We start from the raw sequence: 22,163 nt of genomic DNA on the forward strand, positions 1-22,163 counted from the left end.
CAGTGTTGAAGATATTATCGAACAAATGTTCTCAACATGCATGACATCTAAATTATATCGAATGAGTAGATACTTCCAATAGGGAAGCTCCCAAAAAATATTCCTTTTCTTCCAACCATACTTGCACATCCTAACAATGTATTTATTTATCTCATCAGAACTAGGTTAAGATACAGGTAGAAATTCATAACTGTCTATTTGTTCAATGATTTCTTCACCTGAAACATGGATTGTTGGAGGAGGTTTTCTGACTACAACATTCTTTAGTATTTTTTTTATTTCACCTAAAAGGTTGATCAACAGGTAAAACTTTACAGTGGTTATCAAATCAAGATACCTTCCCACTGCAAAGTAAAGAAAATGCATCAGATCACTGTCGTGTAGTGTGGGCATGCTAATTTACCAGCTGTGCTCTATCCCGACAACATTGAGTATGCTGAAAAATCACTAATCATCCATAATAATGCAGCATGAAATTTAAAATTAGTTTTACTTGCAACATCAAAAGTGACCCACCCTACATTCCATAATTTAATCAACTCGCCTATCAGATGTTGTAAGAAAACATCTATCTTCTCTTTGGGATTGGTTGAACCATAAATAAACACAGTAAGGAATATAAATTCATCTTTCATGCACATCCATAGTGGTAAATTGTACAATATTAATATAACTAACCAAGATGAATATTGTTATTCTGACTGATCAAATGGCTTAAATCCATTTGTGAAAAGTCTCAATCTCACATTACGTGGTTCCATTGCAAAGGAGGAAAATGTAGTATCAAGATGTTTTCATGCAAGGGAATCACAAGGATGACACATAATACCTGTAACACCCACTAAGCTTTAAGATAAATATGAGAATGATGAATTTTCCTTAGAAAAATATTAGTAGAATGTTGAACCAAAAAGAAATAAAAAGAAATAAAAATAGGGAGTGGTCAAGGATTGAACCTTGAACCTCTCATGATGTAAATGATAGGATTAATGGGTAATAACCAGTTGGGATAGGAATGATATATTGATAGCAAAGGAGGGAAACTCATGATAAGGATGAGAGTAAAAGCTAGCCAAAAGAAAGCAAGAAAAGAGCAAGAGAAAGGCAACTTGCCTTCCTTCTTTTCTCTCCCTCTTCCTCTCCCTTTGCCGTGACTTCAAGAGGACAATTAAGGGGATTCATTCCCCCTTCTTTCATCATGAATGATGAGAACAAATAAATAAATAAAATAAAAATAAAATGGAAAAAAAAGGGGCTAAGGGAGAAGGAAAGCAAAAAACCAATTTTGCTACCTCTTCCCCCTAAACATAAAAGGGAGCATGTAAAGAGAAGATTTTATTTTTCTCTCATTTCTCTCATTCTCTCCTCTCCACCACCGAGAGCCTCAGCCCCCTCTCCTCCATTTTCGGCCCCCAAAACAAGGTTCCTCCTAAGATACAAGGAAGGCTACCAAGGGAAAATCAAAGGAGGAGAACAAGAAGAAGAGACCCTTTCTTCCATCACACACTTTAGAACCACAAGCGAAAAGGATGTAAGTATCCCCTCACCTGTTGTACAAGTGGTTTTAATGTGTTTTTGAGTTTTATGAGGATTTTAAAACCTAGAAACAAAGTTGTGAAAATTCGGCCAAAGAAAGGACTTGTTAATCCTAGGAATGTTTAATATAAGACTTGATTCATGATAATCTTTCTATGCTTTGTAAGAAGGTTTTCTCTCATATTTTTATATATATGTGATGCTGGATTAGAGATGTACCTAACCCTAGAGTTTCGGCCAAAAAGGTTTTATAAGGGCTAGGGAATTTATTTGTTTACCTAACTTGCACAAAACCCTCTAAATAAATGGTTAAGGATCCATTATTGTTTTCATACTTGAAGGTTACTTGGAACCAAAAGTACCCCACTCACAAGTTTCGGCCAAGGAAGGGTTTAGGGTTAGGAAGACTTTGAATTTAAATCACCTTGTTTATATGATAGAATATAGAGTTTCTTAAAGAGTTGCATGCTTGTATGTTGATAGAAACTCATGAACATCACTTTTAATGTTTCGGCCATGGTAAGGAGGATGGTTTAGAATAGCTTAAACATATTTTTAACATGCTCAAAACCTCCATGACAATAAGATATGAAAGTTGTTTGATGCTCCCATGCTTAATTAGAGTATAGGAAAATTGGTTGCATGATATATGATAATTATGACCACAAGGGTCCTAGCTTGTTTGTGAACCAAACTTATATGTATAGTTTCTTTGATATTTTTGCCATCAAACTTGTTTAGGTTTTCCATACATTAGGCCACCTAAAACCTAGTTTAAAGACTTGGAAGGTTTAGGCCAAACATATGCCATGAGATAAAGAAAGGAAAAACCTAGGAAACCTAAGACACAATTTAAATGTATGCTTATAGTGCTTGACTTTTTTACATGTTATGAAATGTGTTATGACTTCCTATTCTTTTATGCCATTTGAAAAAATTCCATGCTTGATGAGGTTCAGCCATGTAGGGTTTAAAGACCTAGAAACCTTAAAATTTAGAACTCATGTGTTAAAGATGCTTCTTATGAAATTGAGATAAAATGTTGATTGTGTTCACATGCTTATATATTTAACTATGATTCAAATGGACACCTTAAAGTCTCGGCCATGAAGGGATACATGCCTTAGAAACCCTAGAACTTACATTGAACATGCTCATGTCACTCTCCATGAAATATGAAATGTAGAAAGCTAAAAATTCACATGCTATGTGTTGTTAGTGACCTAAATTGATGCTAAGGGAAGTTTCGGCCATGACCACTTGTATGATGCCATTTATAAATTTATACATGATGTTAGAGTAAGTTCACATGCTTGTATGCTTGCTTGAAAACCTAAATGAGTACTTGTAAGTTTCGGCCATGACATAATTTTAAGGGCTTAAAGGATTTAGGAACTAACTCAATTGTGCTTACCATATTCCATGAAACAAATGCTATAAATATGGTTAAGGTTTCCATGCTTTATGTCATTTAGAACCTTGTTTCACACTTGTTAAGGTTCGGCCAAATGAGGTTAAGGACTTGGAGAACTTAGAGTCCAAGTAAATCTTGTTTATAATACTTCCTATGAAAATAATATGTGGATGAATTAGGTTCTACTTGCTTGGATGTTGTTTAAAACCTAAATTGACACCTAAGAGGGTTTCGGCCAAGATAAGAACCCAAAGGATTAGGAAGCTTAGTACCCAAATTAATCATGTTACATTGTTCCTTATGATTGGATGAGCACATGATACACTTTTATGCTTAGACATGTATGCTTGTGAGCTATACAGGATGAGAATTTCTACGATATGTTATGAGTTCAAAATATGCATGCTTTATGTTATGATATGTGGGTAAATTTTACATGCTTTGATGATATGATATGAGCTGAAAATATACATGCTTATGTTATGATATGTGGTTAAATTATGCATGCTTTGATGCTATGTTTAGTGCTTAAAATATGCATGCTTTCATGATATGCTATGTGATTAAATTATGCTTGCTTGATGATATGCTTTATGCTTAAGATATGCATGTTTTTATGATCTATGCCTAAGTGATGCATATTGTTATGATATGATGTATGCCTAAGTGATGCATATTTTTATGGTATGATGTATGTCTAAGTGATGCATACCTTTATGACATGATGTATGCCTAAGTGATGCATACCTTTATGATATGATGTATGCCTAAGTGATGCATACTTTTATGACATGATGTATGCCTAAGTGATGCATACTTTTATGATATGATGTGTGCCTAAGTGATGCATGCTTTTATGATGTATGATATGTATAAGTATGACATGTACTTTACTTTATATGGCTTGTACCAAGGGTAGGCTCCATAAGTGCCCCGGGGTCGATGGAATAAGACTCGGGCCTCGTTAGGGAAGGGCTCCTGAGTGCCCCTAGGTCGATGGAGTAAGACTCGGGCCTAGTATGTTGCCTTGTAGGGTTCAAGACTTGCTACCTTGGACCTACATAGGTTGCGCACAATATGTAAGTGGTACATAGCCGGGATCCCCTTTAAGTTGAGATTATGTTCAAGTATATATGTAAGAAGAAATGGTTTTAAAGATCACGAGACATACACATGTTTTTCGGATACATGTTTTTCAAAATCATATTGCATATACCTTATGATGATTTATGATATGTCATGGTTAGATATGATTATGTTATGTTCCATGATATGTCCATGTGTAGGATATGCCATGACTCCTTATGACGATATGTCATGATTAGATACGATTATGTTATGCTTCATGCTATGCTTTACGCTATGATATGCCATGACTAGTTATGATTTCTTCATGTTGCATGATATGCTTAAAAGAGTATGTTACATTATGTCATGACTAGTTGAAATGATGCCATGTTGAGACATTCTTTGATTATACTATGATTTTCGGTTTTAGTGAGTAGGAAAGGAACTTACTGAGCCATGAGTGCTCACAGCTTACTGTCCTTGTACCACAGATAAAGGAAAAAGCTGGATGAGCTAGAGGAGCAGCAGGAGAGGCAAGGAGATGTGTGTGGCAGTGGCTAGGCAACCAAATAAGAACCTGCTTTAAAAACTTTTAAAGAACTATGCTTTAGTATCATGAATTGTAGTACCGTATGTATGACTTGATGTTATGTTTCCACTAAATTTGATATCATATTATTGAGGCCATGATAGTGTAGTTCGGATTTGATGAAAAGGAAAACAAAAGAAAAGTGTTTATTAAACTAAGAAAATTATTTTAAGTCTTCCGCTGCTTTAAAAAAAAAAATTTGTACATAGAGTATCGTAGCCCCGTCCCTTAGGGTTAGCAGGGATGGCGGGCGTTACAGGTTGGTATCAGAGCCAAGTTTTTGCCAGCTCACTACACACACATCAAGCCTCCGACCTGTCGCTCCAAGTAAGAATGTTTATGCTTAATTTTCTTGTTATATGCTTATGCTTAGTTTCATGTTATATGACTTCTGCTTTATTTTCTTCCTTGTTATATTGCCTGTGCTTTATTTTCTTTGCTATATTGCTTATGCTTTATTTCCTTATGTTATATTGTTTGTCACTCTATTCTTTATTTTTCCTTATGTTGCTTATGCTTTAGTTTCATGTTTTGCTTGCTTATGTTTGATGCTTTATTCTATGCTTTTAGTTATAATTTAGATTAGGATTACATATTAGTAGGTTAGGAATAATACCAGAACAAATAGATAGAAACAAAACAGTACGTTAGATTGGCTAAAAACGATAACCACTTACACTAGTCTATTTGTCATTATTTAGATAAACATGGTTAGGACACGCAATGGCCAAACCGAGGGGACAGTGACTCCACCAGACCTGACACAGGTAGTCACAGACCTCCAGCGTCAGATCACAGAACAACAGCAGCTGATCACTACCTTAATGGGTCAGCAAGGCAATCCAGTTACCCCACCGGCAAATCAGAATACACTACCGGTTATACCTACAGCCGCACCAGTGCCCCCGGCAGCCCCTACTCCGATGGTCCGACAAGAGGCCTATCTGATTCAGTGGAAAAGGCTTAAGCCGGAAGCCTTCTCGGGAAACTGCGAACCATGGGATGCGCAAGCCTGGCTCAAGATCGTGGAGAGCATAATAGAACTACTGGACTGGCCTGAACACGAGAAGGTCAAATGCGCGTCGTTCTGCCTTACCGGAGATGCTCGGATGTGGTGGGACCGAGTAAAGGCGAAAAGACAAATAAACCAGATGCAGTGGACGAATTTTGAGACAGAGTTCTTAGAAGAATTCTTCCATATGCAAGTGACCAACAAGCACTATGACGAGTTCACTGAGTTCCGGCAAGGTGATCTGTCAGTTAACGAAGCCGTCAAGAAGTTCAACCGCCTAGCACGTCTGTGCCCAGAACTGATCAGTACTGAAAAAGAAAGGGTCCGGTTAATGTTAAAGATGCTCCGACCCGAGATAGCTCTGAACGTAGCCGGCGGAGTTAATAGACCGCAGACTGCAGAGGAGCTAGTCAGCAGTGCCCTGATTACCGAGCACTACCAGAAAGCAATGAACGAGGGCAAGAACCAAGCACTGACCGGAGGATAAAAATCGCACAATACCAGAACCGACTGGAAAGGAAACTCAGGTGGAAAGAGGAAACAGTGGAATAACACAAAAGGTGGTCCGGCCAATAAGCAAACCAAGTACCCTCAGTGTGCCACATGCGGAAAGATGCATTCTGGAGTATGTCTCCTAAGCACCAGAAAGTGCTACAACTGCGGAAAGGAAGGACATTTGGCGAGAAATTGCCCTACTCAGTCTCAGACACTACCTCCGCAGAACAACCAGAATAGGAGTACCCCTGCACAGCTTCACCAGATGCATACTGCCATAGAAGGGACTTCAATCAGCCAAGGAAGATTGGAAGCCCCTCCCATTATGACGAACGCCAGAGTCTACTCTCTTACCAAGGAAGACGTGGCGAATGCCTCTACTGTTGTCACAGGTCAGCTACTTATTTACCATCAGTATGCTGTAGTATTATTTGATACTGGGGCAACACACACGTTCGTCTCAATATCTTTTATGAAGAAGCTAGATATACCACCCCGAACTCTAGAGGACACATTCTTAACAACCTTACCATCCGGGGAGATTATGCCATCGGACCATATGCTGCAAGCAGTACTCATTCGGATCACAAACAGAGAACTCTACTGCGATCTGATAGTACTTGATATGCAGGATTATGACATAATACTGGGTATGGATTTCCTGAGCAAGTACGGCGCTTCGATCGAGTGCCGCAAAAGGAAAGTGATTTTCCGACTCGAAACTGAACCAGAGTTTGAGTTTTACGGAGAACCGAAAGGAACGGAGAAGTTATTGTCATCTATTAAAGCACAAAGGATGTTAGATAAAGGATGTATGGGGTTTCTAGCACACGTGGTTGATACCAATCAAGTCAAAGACCCGAAGCTAGAAGATGTCAGGGTAGTGTGCAACTATCCAAAAGTATTTCCTGATGAACTACCAGGGTTAGCCCCTGACAGAGAGATAGAATTTGAGATCGAATTGATTCCTGGTACTCAGCCGATCTCAAAAGCACCTTATCGTATGGCTCCGGCTGAATTAAAGGAGCTTCAAGAACAGTTATCCGAATTACTCGACAAGGGACTTATTCGTCCTAGTCACTCTCCATGGGAAGCTCCAGTGTTGTTCGTAAAGAAGAAGGATGGGTCTATGCGAATGTGTATAGACTACCGAGCGCTGAATAATGTGACAATCAAGAACCGGTACCCACTCCCACGGATCGATGACCTGTTCGACCAACTGAGGGTGCGACCGTTTTCTCAAAGATAGACCTACGATCCGGTTATCATCAAGTGAAGGTGAAACCAGATGATATACCAAAAACAGCATTTCGAACCCGATATGGACACTATGAGTTCATAGTTATGCCTTTCGGATTAACCAACGCTCCTGCAGTATTTATGGACCTGATGAATCGGGTATTTACGGCATATCTTGATAAATTTGTAATCGTCTTTATTGACGATATACTTATCTACTCGAGAACCCCAGAAGAACATACTGAACACCTGAATACTGTACTACAGATCCTTCAAGAGAAACAACTATATGCAAAATTCTCCAAATGCGAGTTTTGGCTTGACCGGGTAATATTCCTAGGTCATGTCATCTCCAAAGATGGAGTTATGGTGGATCCAAGCAAAATCGCTGCTGTAAATAACTGGAACAGACCAAGGAATGCTAGCGAAGTCAGGAGTTTTCTCGGACTAGCAGGCTATTACAGGAAATTCGTAGAGAATTTCTCCAAAATTACAGCCCCTATGACAGCCCTCACCAAGAAAAATACAAAGTATGAATGGACAGAAGCTTGCGAGAAGAGTTTCGTGGAATTAAAAAGGAGACTGACCAGTGCTCCGATTCTTACTCTCCCGGAAACCAACAGAGGCTTCGATATGTACAGCGATGCTTCCATCTCAGGACTTGGAGCTGTACTCATGCAAGACGGCAAAGTCATTGCCTACGCTTCTAGACAACTTAAAGAGCATGAGAAGAATTATCCCATTCACGACTTAGAACTAGCAGCCGTGGTCTTCGCTCTCAAAATATGGAGGCATTATTTATATGGAGCTCAGTGTAAGATTTATACCGACCATCAGAGTCTGAAATATTTCTTCACACAAAAAGACCTGAATATGAGGCAACGCCGATGGCTCGAGCTAATTAAAGATTACGACTGCGAGATTCTTTATCACCCAGGAAAGGCGAACAAGGTGGTCGATGCACTCAGCCGGAAGTCCAGTGCCACCTGATGTAGCTATTTTAAAGTTCGAGGATGAACTTTTTATGAGGTACGGGGTACTGTAACACCCACTAAGCTTTTAAGATAAATATAAGAATGATGAATTTGCCTTAGAAAAATATTAGTAGAATGTTGAACCAAAAAGAAATAAAAAGAAATAAAAATAGGGAGTGGTCAAGGATTGAACCTTGAACCTCTCATGATGTAAATGATAGGATTAATGGATAATAACCAGTTGGGATAGGAATGATATATTGATAGCAAAGGAGGGAAACTCATGATAAGGATGAGAGTAAAAGCTAGCCAAAAGAAAGCAAGAAAAGAGCAAGAGAAAGGCAACTTGCCTTCCTTCTTTTCTCTCCCTCTTCCTCTCCCTTTGTCGTGACTTCAAGAGGACAATTAAGGGGATTCATTCCCCCTTGTTTCATCATGAATGATGAGAACAAATAAATAAATAAAATAAAAATAAAATGGAAAAAAAGGGGCTAAGGGAGAAGGAAAGCAAAAACCAATTTTGCTACCTCTTCCCCCTTAACATAAAAGGGAGCATGTAAAGAGAAGATTTTATTTTTCTCTCATTTCTCTAATTCTCTCCTCTCCACCACCGAGAGACTCAGCCCCCTCTCCTCCATTTTCGGCCCCCAAAACAAGGTTCCACCTAAGATACAAGGAAGGCTACCAAGGGAAAATCAAAGGAGGAGAACAAGAAGAAGCCTTTCTTCCATCACACACTTTAGAACCACAAGCGAAAAGGATGTAAGTATCCCCTCACCTGTGGTACAAGTGGTTTTAATGTGTTTTTGGATTTTATGAGGATTTTAAAACCTAGAAACAAAGTTGTGAAAATTCGGCCAAAGAAAGGACTTGTTAATCCTAGGAATGTTTAATATAAGCCTTGATTCATGATAATCTTTCTATGCTTTGTAAGAAGGTTTTCTCTCATATTTTTATATATATGTGATGCTGGATTAGAGATGTACCTAACCCTAGAGTTTCGGCCAAAAAGGTTTTATAAGGGCTAGGGAATTTATTTGTTTACCTAACTTACACAAAACCCTCTAAATAAATGGTTAAGGATCCATTATTGTTTTCATACTTGAAGGTTACTTGGAACCAAAAGTACCCCACTCACAAGTTTCGGCCAAGGAAGGGTTTAGGGTTAGGAAGACTTTGAATTTAAACTCACCATGTTTATATGATAGAATATAGAGTTTCTTAAAGAGTTGCATGCTTGTATGTTGATAGAAACTCATGAACATCACTTTTAATGTTTCGGCCATGGTAAGGAGGATGGTTTAGAATAGCTTAAACAGATTTTTAACATGCTCAAAACCTCCATGACAATAAGATATGAAAGTTGTTTGATGCTCCCATGCTTAATTAGAGTATAGGAAAATTGGTTGCATGATATATGATAATTATGACCACAAGGGTCCTAGCTTGTTTGTGAACCAAACTTATATGTTTAGTTTCTTTGATATTTTTGCCATCAAACTTGTTTAGGTTTTCCATACTTTAGGCCACCTAAAACCTAGTTTAAAGATTTGGAAGGTTTCGGCCAAACATATGCCATGAGATAAAGAAAGGAAAAACCTAGGAAACCTAAGACACAATTTAAATGTATGCTTATAGTGCTTGACTTTTATACATGTTATGAAATGTGTTATGACTTCCTATGCTTTTATGCCATTTGAACAAATTTCATGCTTGATGAGGTTCGGCCATGTAGTGTTTAAAGACCTAGAAACCTTAAAATTTAGACCTCATGTGTTAAAGATGCTTCTTATGAAATTGAGATAACATGTTGATTGTGTTCACATGCTTATATATTTAACTATGATTCAAATGGACACCTTAAAGTCTCGGCCATGAAGGGATACATGCCTTAGAAACCCTAGAACTTACATTGAACATGCTCATGTCACTCTCCATGAAATATGAAATGTAGAAAGCTAAAAATTCACATGCTATGTGTTGTTAGTGACCTAAATTGATGCTAAGGGAAGTTTCGGCCATGACCACTTGTATGATGTCATTTATAAATTTATACATGATGTTAGAGTAAGTTCACATGCTTGTATGCTTGCTTGAAAACCTAAATGAGTACTTGTAAGTTTCGGCCATGACATAATTTTAAGGGCTTAAAGGATTTAGGAACTAACTCAATTGTGCTTACCATATTCCATGAAACAAATGCTATAAATATGGTTAAGGTTTCCATGCTTTATGTCATTTAGAACCTTGTTTCACACTTGTTAAGATTCGGACAAATGAGGTTAAGGACTTGGAGAACTTAGAGTCCAAGTAAATCTTGTTTATAATACTTCCTATGAAAATGATATGTGGATGAATTAGGTTCTACTTGCTTGGATGTTGTTTAAAACCTAAATTGGCACCTAAGAGGGTTTCGGCCAAGATAAGAACCCAAATGATTAGGAAGCTTAGTACCCAAATTAATCATGTTACATTGTTCCTTATGATTGGATGAACACATGATATACTTTTATGCTTAGACATGTATGCTTGTGAGCTATACAAGATGAGAATTTCTACGATATGTTATGAGTTCAAAATATGCATGCTTTATGTTATGATATGTGGGTAAATTTTACATGCTTTGATGATATGATATGAGGTGAAAATATGCATGCTTATGTTATGATATGTGGTTAAATTATGCATGCTTTGATGCTATGTTTAGTGCTTAAAATATGCATGCTTTCATGATTTTTTATGTGGTTAAATTATGCATGCTTGATGATATGCTTTATGATTAAGATATGCATGTTTTTATGATCTATGCCTAAGTGATGCATATTGTTATGATATGATGTATGCCTAAGTGATGCGTACTTTTATGGTATGATGTATGCCTAAGTGATGCATACCTTTATGACATGATGTATGCCTAAGTGATGCATACCTTTATGATATGATGTATGCCTAAGTGATGCATACTTTTATGACATGATGTATGCCTAAGTGATGCATACTTTTATGATATGATGTGTGCCTAAGTGATGCATGCTTTTATGATGTATGATATGTATAAGTATGACATGTACTTTACTTTATATGGCTTGTACCAAGGGTGGGCTCCATAAGCGCCCCGGGGTCGATGGAATAAGACTCGAGCCTCGTTAGGGAGGGACTCCTAAGTGCCCCTAGGTCGATGGAGTAAGACTCGGGCCTAGTATGTTGCCTTGTAGGGTTCAAGACTTGCTACCTTGGACCTACATAGGTTGCGCACAATATGTAAGTGGTACATAGCCGGGATCCCCTTTAAGTTGAGATTATGTTCAAGTATATATGTAAGAAGAAATGGTTTTAAAGATCACGAGACATACACATGTTTTTCGGATACATGTTTTTCAAAATCATATTGCATATACCTTATGATGATTTATGATATGCCATGGTTAGATATGATTATGTTATGTTCCATGATATGTCCATGTGTAGGATATGCCATGACTCCTTATGACGATATGCCATGATTAGATACGATTATGTTATGCTTCATGCTATGCTTTACGCTATGATATGCCATGACTAGTTATGATTTCTTCATGTTGCATGATATGCTTAAAAGAGTATGTTACATTATGTCATGACTAGTTGAAATGATGCCATGTTGAGACATTCTTTGATTATACTATGATTTTCGGTTTTAGTGAGTAGGAAAGGAACTTACTGAGCCATGAGTGCTCACAGCTTACTATCCTTGTACCACAGATAAAGGAAAAAGCTGGATGAGCTAGAGGAGCAGCAGGAGAGGCAAGGAGATGTGTGTGGCAGTGGCTAGGCCACCAAATAAGAACCTGCTTTAAAAACTTTTAAAGAACTATGCTTTGGTATCATGAATTGTAGTACCGTATGTATGACTTGATGTTATGTTTCTACTAATTTTGATATCATATTATTGAGGCCATGATAGTGTAGTTCGGATTTGATGAAAAGGAAAACAAAAGAAAAGTTTTTATTAAACTAAGAAAATTATTTTAAGTCTTCCGCTATTTTAAAAAGAAAAATTTGTACATAGAGTATCGTAGCCCCGTCCCTTAGGGTTAGCAGGGAGGGCGGGCGTTACAATACCTCCTTCGTGCTCATGTTCATGATGCCAAATCATGTGGCAAACTGTAGTGGCAGATACCTACAAACATTGAAGTAAAAGTAATTAAAGGAAAGTAATACATCCCTTTCCAAGTAATATGTTTCTTCTTCTTCCCTAGAATGTGAATATAATACTTATAATGTGGGTGAGTACAAATTTTACATTTACTCAGATTGTTGTTTTCATTCCAAAATATCATACAGTTATTTGTACAACAATCAATCTTCTCTACAGGTAAATTTAAACCTCTAACTAATTTCTTTGTACTGTAAAAACTATCAGTTATTATCTTATTAGTAGGAAGCAACTCTGACATCAATTAACATATGTCATCATAACATCTTTCTAAAAAATAATGTTCTGATTTCATATTTAATAACCTTACAATAGCTGATAGTTAGAAATGACTAGAGATAATACCTTCCCACACTTCTCTTTCACTAGCCTTTAACATTTCATATAGTTGTTGATATTCAGGTGTTAGTATTTTATATATATTGGAATAATTTGCTGTAGCATTCATCGCATCATGAACCATTGATTGCATTGTAATATCATAAGTTGATGATTTAGGCGCAGTAAAAGTTGTGTCAGATAACGAACCACTAGAAGACCCAATTGGTTCTTACAAATAAAGTTCTCCGTGATAGTACCAATTATAGTAATTTGGGATAAAACTATTTCTGCATATATGTACTTTCATGGTATCCTCATCACAGAAGGCTCTATTTCTACATTTTGAATGATTACACAGACACCGTAACTCGGCATCATTCATATATTCTGGATGACTCTTAACAAAGTTCACAAACTCTTCAATTTCAACAATAAAATCATTTCTAATAAATTTATTTTCTAATCGATTGTGCATCCAAACTTTGTTCATAGATATTTTCACCTAATGAGAATATAATTTAAAATATTATTAAACATGTATAATTTGATTTAAGCTGAAATAAAGTAATAAAACATAATATAGTGTAGATAGTTTTCATTTAACAACCTAATAGGTTAGCTCAGACATAATGTTCACTTTCTATTGAACATTCAATTTAGTGAACTAAAAGAAATCTATATTATTTTTTCATATATTGAACTTGTAGTATCTATCAACCTAAATCATAAAAAAACTTAAGTTTCATATCAGACAAATAACAAACAATGCTATCTTTCAAGCTCCAATCAAAAGATAATAAACTTTAAAATTAACATAAATATAAACATATCTACTATAAAATCACCAAAAGACTATTTCATGTTATATATCAAAATATTAACTTAACCTACGTCAAAATTCAACCATGTAAAATAGCATATATTTACAGTTTATTAAATTATACATAAAGAAGAGTAGTCTAGATGGAGAAGAGCGGAAAATACAGTATACTACAAAAAAATAGCAAAATTTAATCACAAACAAACATAACAAACAAGTATACGGGGAATCGAGCTTGTAGACGTGAGCTTGCTACAAGGCGAGCTCAATTAAGTGGCTTGCTAAGATTGCGGCCAGTCGCGCTGACGGTTGCCAACTAGCTAAGTAGTCGACTGCGAGCTGACGAGCAGCTAAGTAGTCGGTTGCGACCGGCTAAGCAGTCAATTGCGACCGGCTAAGCAGTCGACTACAAGCTGATGGTCGTGGGTAATCCTATTTTTTCTCGTAATTAATAAAATTACCGACGGAAGTTGTGTGACATCGGTAATATTGAAATTATACCAAGGAAATAATATTTCATCGATAAATTCCGTCTGAAAATCTGATTATGTTTATAGTGTGATTCGAACATTCATGAAAAACTTAAAGATATTATTTATGTTTGTGTAATACACGCAAGATCAATTAAATTAGTAAATTTGAATAACTTATTAAATTAAATAAATAAATTTGAACACATGTATTAAACTTGTTAATATTCAGCAATAATATTCTTAAACCTTGTTCATCAATCAACTATTATCAACCTACTAAATAAATAAATAAACTTTTAAAATAAACAAATAAATTTATATTATCAAACTTAATAATCAATCAAATAAATTTAAAAATATAAAAATATTAATCAAATGAGTTTAAAATATGAAAATCTTAAATAAAATTGAATTAAGAGTTCAATGACATCTAAATTAACCCAGCTTAAACTAAACTTATATAAATATAAAAAAAAATAAATTTAAATAATCATTCTCAGTTTAAACTAAACTTATATTAATTTTAAATTTAAATAATCATTTAACGAGTTGATTCATTTTAAACCAGGCTTTACTCAATTACTTTATCAAAAAGCTTTAAACACCATCAAACTTGGCAGAATTAAGTAAACATCTTCGACAATCTATGTAGTCTCACAAAATTTTTTCAAAATACTCAAAGGACGAACAAAAGGTCATGATACGGTGCATGATAGAAGGTGCATGATAGAAAGGTCGGATAGTTAATGTGGTCAGAAGTCAAGCTCACGTGGCGATCAGAAGTCAAGCCCATGTGGAGGTCAGAAGTCAAGCTCACGTGGTTGTCAGAAGTCAAGCTCATGTGGAGGTCAGGAGTCAAGCCTAAGTGGTGGTCAGAGGTCCATCCTACGTGGTGGTTAAAGGTCCGGCCTACGTGTTGGTTAGTCCTAGGAAAACGTACCGGTTCAACTACAAAATTTTTTGTACAAGTGTCGAACCTTTCCTTAAATAACCTATTGTGTTCTTTAGAAATTAAATTAGGAATCGCAGACGGAACTTAACATCATTGATTCCAAATTTAACCTATCTATTCTTAATGGTTTAGATTTGGATCGCAAGCGGAACTTAACACTATTGATCTAAATCCACCTATGTTATTGTTGGGTTTTTCGGGCCGCGAAAACCGCTTTTCGCGTCGCGGAAACCCCGAATCACCCAAAGCCGTAGATCCGTGCAAGGAAAACCGAACGAAAATATGAGTACGAGTTTCAAAGACTCTAGATCTATACTAGATGAGAGTTATACCTTCGAAGTGTGCCCTTTCGCGTTCCCGCTCGTCCAAGGAATTGCCGGATGTCTAGAGTATCAAAATAGATACTCCTCTAGAAGTATCCACACGAACACGTAGGTGGAGAAAACACAAAAGGTGTGCTAGCACCTTGTGTGGTCATGGCAAGAGGAGGAAAGGGAGAGAGCTCTCTTGAGGAAGAAGAAGAAGAAGTAATACCTTGAATGAAAATCAAATTTCATTCACAACTTTTGTGTGGCCGGCCACTCCATGGAGTGTAACTCCCATTCCACATTAATCACAATTAATGTGAAGCCATTAAGAGGTGTTGTGTAACTCCTATGATGTGGCACATCATGAAGATGTGGACCATTACCATTGATCCACATCTTGCCACCTCACAATGATGTGGCAAATGAGTAACCTCCACTCATTTAATGTGGCCAACCCACATTAAATGCAATAGAGGCTTGTAACCTCCATGAGGTGGCAAAACAAGATGATGTGGAACAACACTATTGGTCCACATCTTGCCACCTCACTCATGATGTCGCAAAGAGTCAAGTCAAACTTGACTCTTCCTCTTCTTCTCTAGTCAAGTCAAACTTGACTCAATCTCTCTCATGGTTGATCTAATCTAACCATTTGATTCAAGCCAACTTAATATAATGAATCTAATTCATTAAATTAAATTGATCTAATGAGTCATAATCTAAATTATACTCATTAAATACATGAATCAACTTGAGTCTAACTCAATTAGCCCAATTTGGATTACTCTTAATCCAATTTGATTTATCAAATGAATCTAATCCTCTTGGTTCATCATATGAACCAAATCTCCATCTAAATGTCCTAAGTGTGCGACCCTATAGGTTCTTGTAACGTTGGCAATGCCCTAAATCCATTTAGGAGCATAAGTATTGAGCGGTATCTAGCAACACATCATTACTACCCAAGTTACAAGAAATGTCGAGATCCAACATCACCTTGTGACTACTAATTGTGACTCCTCACAATATGTGACATTGTCCTTCTATCCTAGACATCTAGATTGATCAATGTGAGGCATAGACCGTGTCATCCTCTAATCAATCTAAATCTTGAACTCCAAGTAGACTCACTCGATCAAATGAGCTCAACATCTAATGTTGACTCATTTGGGCATGGTCATGCACTTCGTGGTCTAACTCTATCAAGAATATTGATATCGCTCCCGTCATATGGGAGGGATAGATCCCATCTACATCACTCACATCCCTCTGCATAATTTGTTACATACCCAGTAATTGCCTTTATAGTCCACCCTGTTACGGGTGACGTTTGACGAAACCAAAGTACATAACTCCTTATGTAGGGATCCATGGTGACTTCAGGTCAAAGGACTAATAGTCATACTAATAGCCACATGAGAAAGTATATGACACTCATATAACGATCCATGATACTTTCTCATGGCGGGTCATTCAGTATACATTCTCTAATGCATACCCATGTGTCAGCTTGATATCTCTATATCCATGACTTGTGAGATCAAGTGATCGAGCTGACCTACATGCTAGTCTTATTGTATTAACATTGTCCCTGAATGTTAATACTCGACTAGGAATGATTTAGAGTAGTGTTCCCTATATCATCTCACTATCGATTCAACCAATCGATTGATATAGGTAAGAACCTTCTACTCAAGGACGTTACTATACTTATTTTATCTGGCACTAATACAAATAAGCATAATAACCAAAAACCAAATGCCTTAATATATATACAAGAATATGATATACATGAGTCCATACAATCATCAAATGATTGGCTCTAGGGCTCTAACTAACAATCTCCCACTAGCACTAGTGCCAATCAGTATAGGCTCTAAGGCCTAATGACCTAGTGTGACCATCATGCTTTCTCTGTGCCAAAGCCTTGGTCAAGGGATCTGTGATGTTAGCCTCTGTAGGTACTCTGCAAATCTCCACATCTCCTCTATCGATAATCTCTCGAATGAGATGGAAACGTTGTAGAACTGCTGTGAACTCTGCCAGCTCATAGCACTACCATTCAAGCAAAACACGAACCTCGACTGTGATCTTTAATTATCCTGATCGGTCTGGAAGCTGGCATCACTGTAACCCTTTACAGTTAGCTCATCATTGCCTCCATATATCAAGAAATATTCTTTATTCCTTCATAAGTATTTAAGAATATTCTTGACCGCTATCCAGTGACTTTTACCTGGATCTGACTGGTATCTGCTCGTCATGCTCAAAGCATACGAGACATCAGGTCGAGTACATAGCATGACGTACATGATAGACCCTATGGCTGAGGCATAAGGGATCTGATCCATGCGGTATCTCTCCTCTCTAGAAGATAGACCTTGAGTCTTCGAAAGACTCACGCCACGTGACATCGGCAGAAATCCCTTCTTGAAGTTCTGCATGGCAAACCGAAGGAGTACCTTGTCAATATATGTACTCTGACTGAGGCCAAGCAATCTCTTAGATCTATCTCAATAGATCTGTATCCCTAGAATGCGGGATGCCTCATCTAAGTCCTTCATTGAGAAGCAACTCCCTAGCCAGGTCTTGACAGACTGAAACATAGGGATGTCCTTCCCAATGAGTAGTATGTCATCCACATACAATATGAGGAAGACAACTGCGTTCTCTACAACCTTCTTGTAGACACAAGGCTCATCTTCATTCTTGATGAAACCAAACTGTTTGATTGCATCATCGAATCAAAGATTCCAGCTCCGAGAAGCTTGCTTTAGTCTATAAATGGACCTATGCAGCTTGCATACTCTGCTAGTATGCTGTGGATCTACAAAACCCTCATAGATAAGTCCATCCATGTCAGTCTTTCTCTTAAAGACCCACTTACACCCAATGGGTTTTACCCCTTCAGGTGGATCAACCAAAGTCCATACTTGGTTGGTGTACATGGATTCCATCTCGGATCTTATGGCCTCTAGCCATTTCTCGGAATCTGGTCTCATCACAGCTTCCTGATAGGTGGTAGGCTCATCCTCTATGAGCATAATGTCATCATGGTCAGACAAGAGAAATGAGTATCTCTCAGGCTGACGACATACCCTATCAGACCTGCGAAGAGGTATGTCTACTTGAACTGGTTGTTGTTCCTCAACTCCTTGTGGAACAACATCATCCACAACACTTTGTGGTTCCAGTTCAATTTCCATCGAGGTTTCAGTGCTAGTATTCGCATCTTGAACTTCTCCAAGATCGAACGTGCTCCCACTAGTCTTTCTAGAAATAAAGTCCCTTTCTAGAAAGACCCCAGTCTTTGCCACAACTACCTTGTGCTGACTGAGAATGTAGAAGTAATATCCCTTAGTTTCCTTGGGATATCCGATGAAATAGCACTTGTCGGATTTGGGTCCTAATTTGTCTGAGACTTGACGTCGAACGTAAGCCTCACAACCCCAAATCCTCATGAAAGACACCTGGGCATCTCTCCCAGTCCATATCTTATATGGTGTCTTTATCACGGCTTTGGATGGAACTCGGTTGAGAATGAAAGCTGCCGTGTCTAGAGCATAGCCCCAAAGGTATGTTGGAAGATCTGTGTGACTCATCATAGATCGTATCATATCTAATAAGGTACAATTCCTCCTTTCAGATACATCATTCTTCTGTGGTGTTCCAGGAGGAGTGAGTTAGGATAGAATCCCACACTCAGCTAAATAGTCACGAAACTCATGGCTTAAGTATTCACCACCTCGATCTGATCAAAGTATCTTAATACTCTTGCCAAGCTGGTTCTGTACTTCATTCTTGAATTCTTTGAACTTTTCAAAGGATTTGGACTTATGTATCATCAAATACACATAACCATATCTACTGAAGTCATCAGTAAATGTGATGAAGTATATATAACCGCCTCTAGCAGCGACATTGAAAGGGACACATACATCACTATGTATGAGTCCTAACAAATCAGTCGCTCTCTCGCTGTGCCCACTAAAGGGAGTCTTGGTCATCTTGCCTCGTAGGCATGACTCGCATATCTCATATGATTCAAAATCAAATGAGTCCAGCAAATCATCCTTATGGAGTTGGGATAAGCGCTTGTCATTTATATGACTTAAGCGACAGTGCCAGAGATAGGTTTGGTTCAAGTCATTTGACTTGAACCTCTTGGTACTAATGTTATAGATAGGGCTCTCAAGGTCTAGAATATAGAGTCCGTTTATTAGTGGTGCAAATGACTTGAACCTCTTGGTACTAATGTTATAGATAGGGCTCTCAAGGTCTAGAATATAGAGTCCGTTTATTAGTGGTGCACTACAATAGAACATATCTTTTAAATAAACAGAACAACATTTGTCTTTTATTAAAAAGTAACCTTTCTTGTCCAAACAAGAAACTGAAACTATATTCTTAATAAGAGCAGACACATAATAACAATCGTCTAAATCTAGTACAAGCCCAGAGGGCAGAGATAGATGGTAAGTCCCTACAGCAACAGCAGCAACCCGTGCTCCATTGCCTACTCGTAGGTCCACCTCGCCCTTTGTCAATGCTCTGCTATTTCTCAGCGCCTGTACATCAGTACAAATGTGAGAAGCACATCCAGTATCTAATACCCATGATGTAGAAATAGATAGATTGACTTCTATAACATATATACCTGAAGTGGAAGTCTCACTTCGCTTCTTCTTTAGATCCTCCAAGTATAACTTGCAGTTCCTCTTCCAGTGCCCAGTCTAACCGCAGTGGAAGCAGGTAGCATCCTTGGCGACCCCTCCTTTAGGCTTCAGTGCCTTGCCTTTGCCCTTGGTTTGGGACTTTCCCTTACCTTTGGGCTTGCCCTTGCCCTTGTGCTTCTGGACCATCAGAATGGGCTTAACCTTCTTAAGGTTAATCTCAGCAGTTCGTAACATACTAAGTAGCTCAGGCAGTGGCTTGTCAATCTCGTTTATGTTATAGTTGAGAACGAATTGACTATAGCTATCCGGCAAGGACTGCAAGATCAAGTCAGTGGCCAGCTCTTGGCCAAGTGGGAACCCCAGTCTTTGTAGGTTCTCTATGTACCCAATCATCTTGAGTACATAAGGACCTATAGGAGCCCCGTCTGACATCTTGCACTGAAACAGTGCCTTCGAGATCTCAAATCTCTCATGCCTCGCTTGTCCCTGATATAGTTGGCGAAGATGCTCAACCATATCATAAGCGCCCATCAACTCATGTTGCTTCTAAAGCTCTGAGTTCATGGTCGCGAGCATTAGACAAGACACATCTAATGCGTCATCTTGATGCTTCTTATAAGCATCTTTGTCGGCTCGTGGGGCATTGGCAGGAGGAGCCTCCGAAATGGGTTGCTCCAGAACATACAGTTTACGTTCTTGGGTGAGAACTATTCTCAAGTTCCTGTAACAGTTCAGGAAATTCGCTCTGTTAAGCTTGTCCTTCTCAAGGACAGATCGTAGGGAGAAGAAATTCGTGTTCGACGTCATAGTTATATACAACAGAAAAATTTGCAGAAATAAATATCATATTCTTAAAATCATTTAATTAGGCATTTAATTAAATGATGCTCCCACTGAATTCTATAATTCTTGTGGGACAAGATCCACATCATACTAATCCTTGAGTTAGCTTTGGCTAATACGCCCAAGGCTTAGCATGATCGGTAGGTAACGATTACCAATTACATCTCTAATCAATATCCGCATTTATATTAAAACTCGAGTTAGCTTTGGCTAATACGCCCGAGAGTTAATATAGATGTGATTTTGACCTATCTTTTCCAACCGTTGGAATAATGCCTATAGTTGACTCGATCCAACCGAGTAACTAGGAATACTCAATCTAATTGAGTTTGTATTCACCCATGCGTTGATAGGCGGGACCAAGATTGTTTCTCCGTACCCTACCAAGATAATATGTATTGCTCTGCTTTGGCAGATTCAACAATACATGTGATCGAGGTAGTGATAGGTATCACGGCACGGTTAGGCATTTAGAGTTGGTTCGATCGAGATCTAATCTAATCGAAAAGGATGCATCTTGTGCACGACTTAGATCTAATATAATCGCAAGGGTGTATCATGTGCACGACTTAGATCTAATCTAATCGTAAGGCACTAATTAATTAATTACTTATTAAACATGCATCATATACATAAGCAATTAACTAATTAATCTATTTGTGATTTAGTCATGGCCCTACTACGATCTTCTCAAGCCAATGAGAAGACCGAATGGTCAACCTAGGGTCAACAGCTTCTCCAAGCTCCTCCCTTTGACCACCTTGTGTTGCTCGTGCCCGCCTCGGAACTCCGTCTCGTGTGGACCCTCCACCCCTCCAATTTGTACATTACAATTTGAAACTCGAGTTACATTCGAGTCTAACTAATTTACAACAAGAATATAAGAGAAGGCACAACGCGCAGGTCGCGAATATAATACAACACTCGTAAACACATAACGGCACGCAGGCCGTATTATGAATTACAACACAATCCAATCATATTGGGTTTTTGGGCCATGAATATCACAAAATTAATATATAATTCAAAATTATATATTTTCATAATTTTCTGTAATTTTAAAATTAATTTTTACAATTTTTACGAGTAAAATTTCCCGGCGGATCCGTTTAGCGGTTTCGGGCGCAATCGCGGAACGGATCCCCTTGGGGGGCCAGGGGCAGCGCCCCTACCCGCGATCTAACCATCGCGAGGGTTCCTTTTCGATCCAACAGCACCTAAACCCGCTGTCCCAAAATGATTTGGGCC

The sequence above is a fragment of the Zingiber officinale genome, chromosome 3A, assembly GCF_018446385.1.
Source record: "Zingiber officinale cultivar Zhangliang chromosome 3A, Zo_v1.1, whole genome shotgun sequence".
Taxonomy (NCBI): Eukaryota; Viridiplantae; Streptophyta; class Magnoliopsida; order Zingiberales; family Zingiberaceae; genus Zingiber; species Zingiber officinale.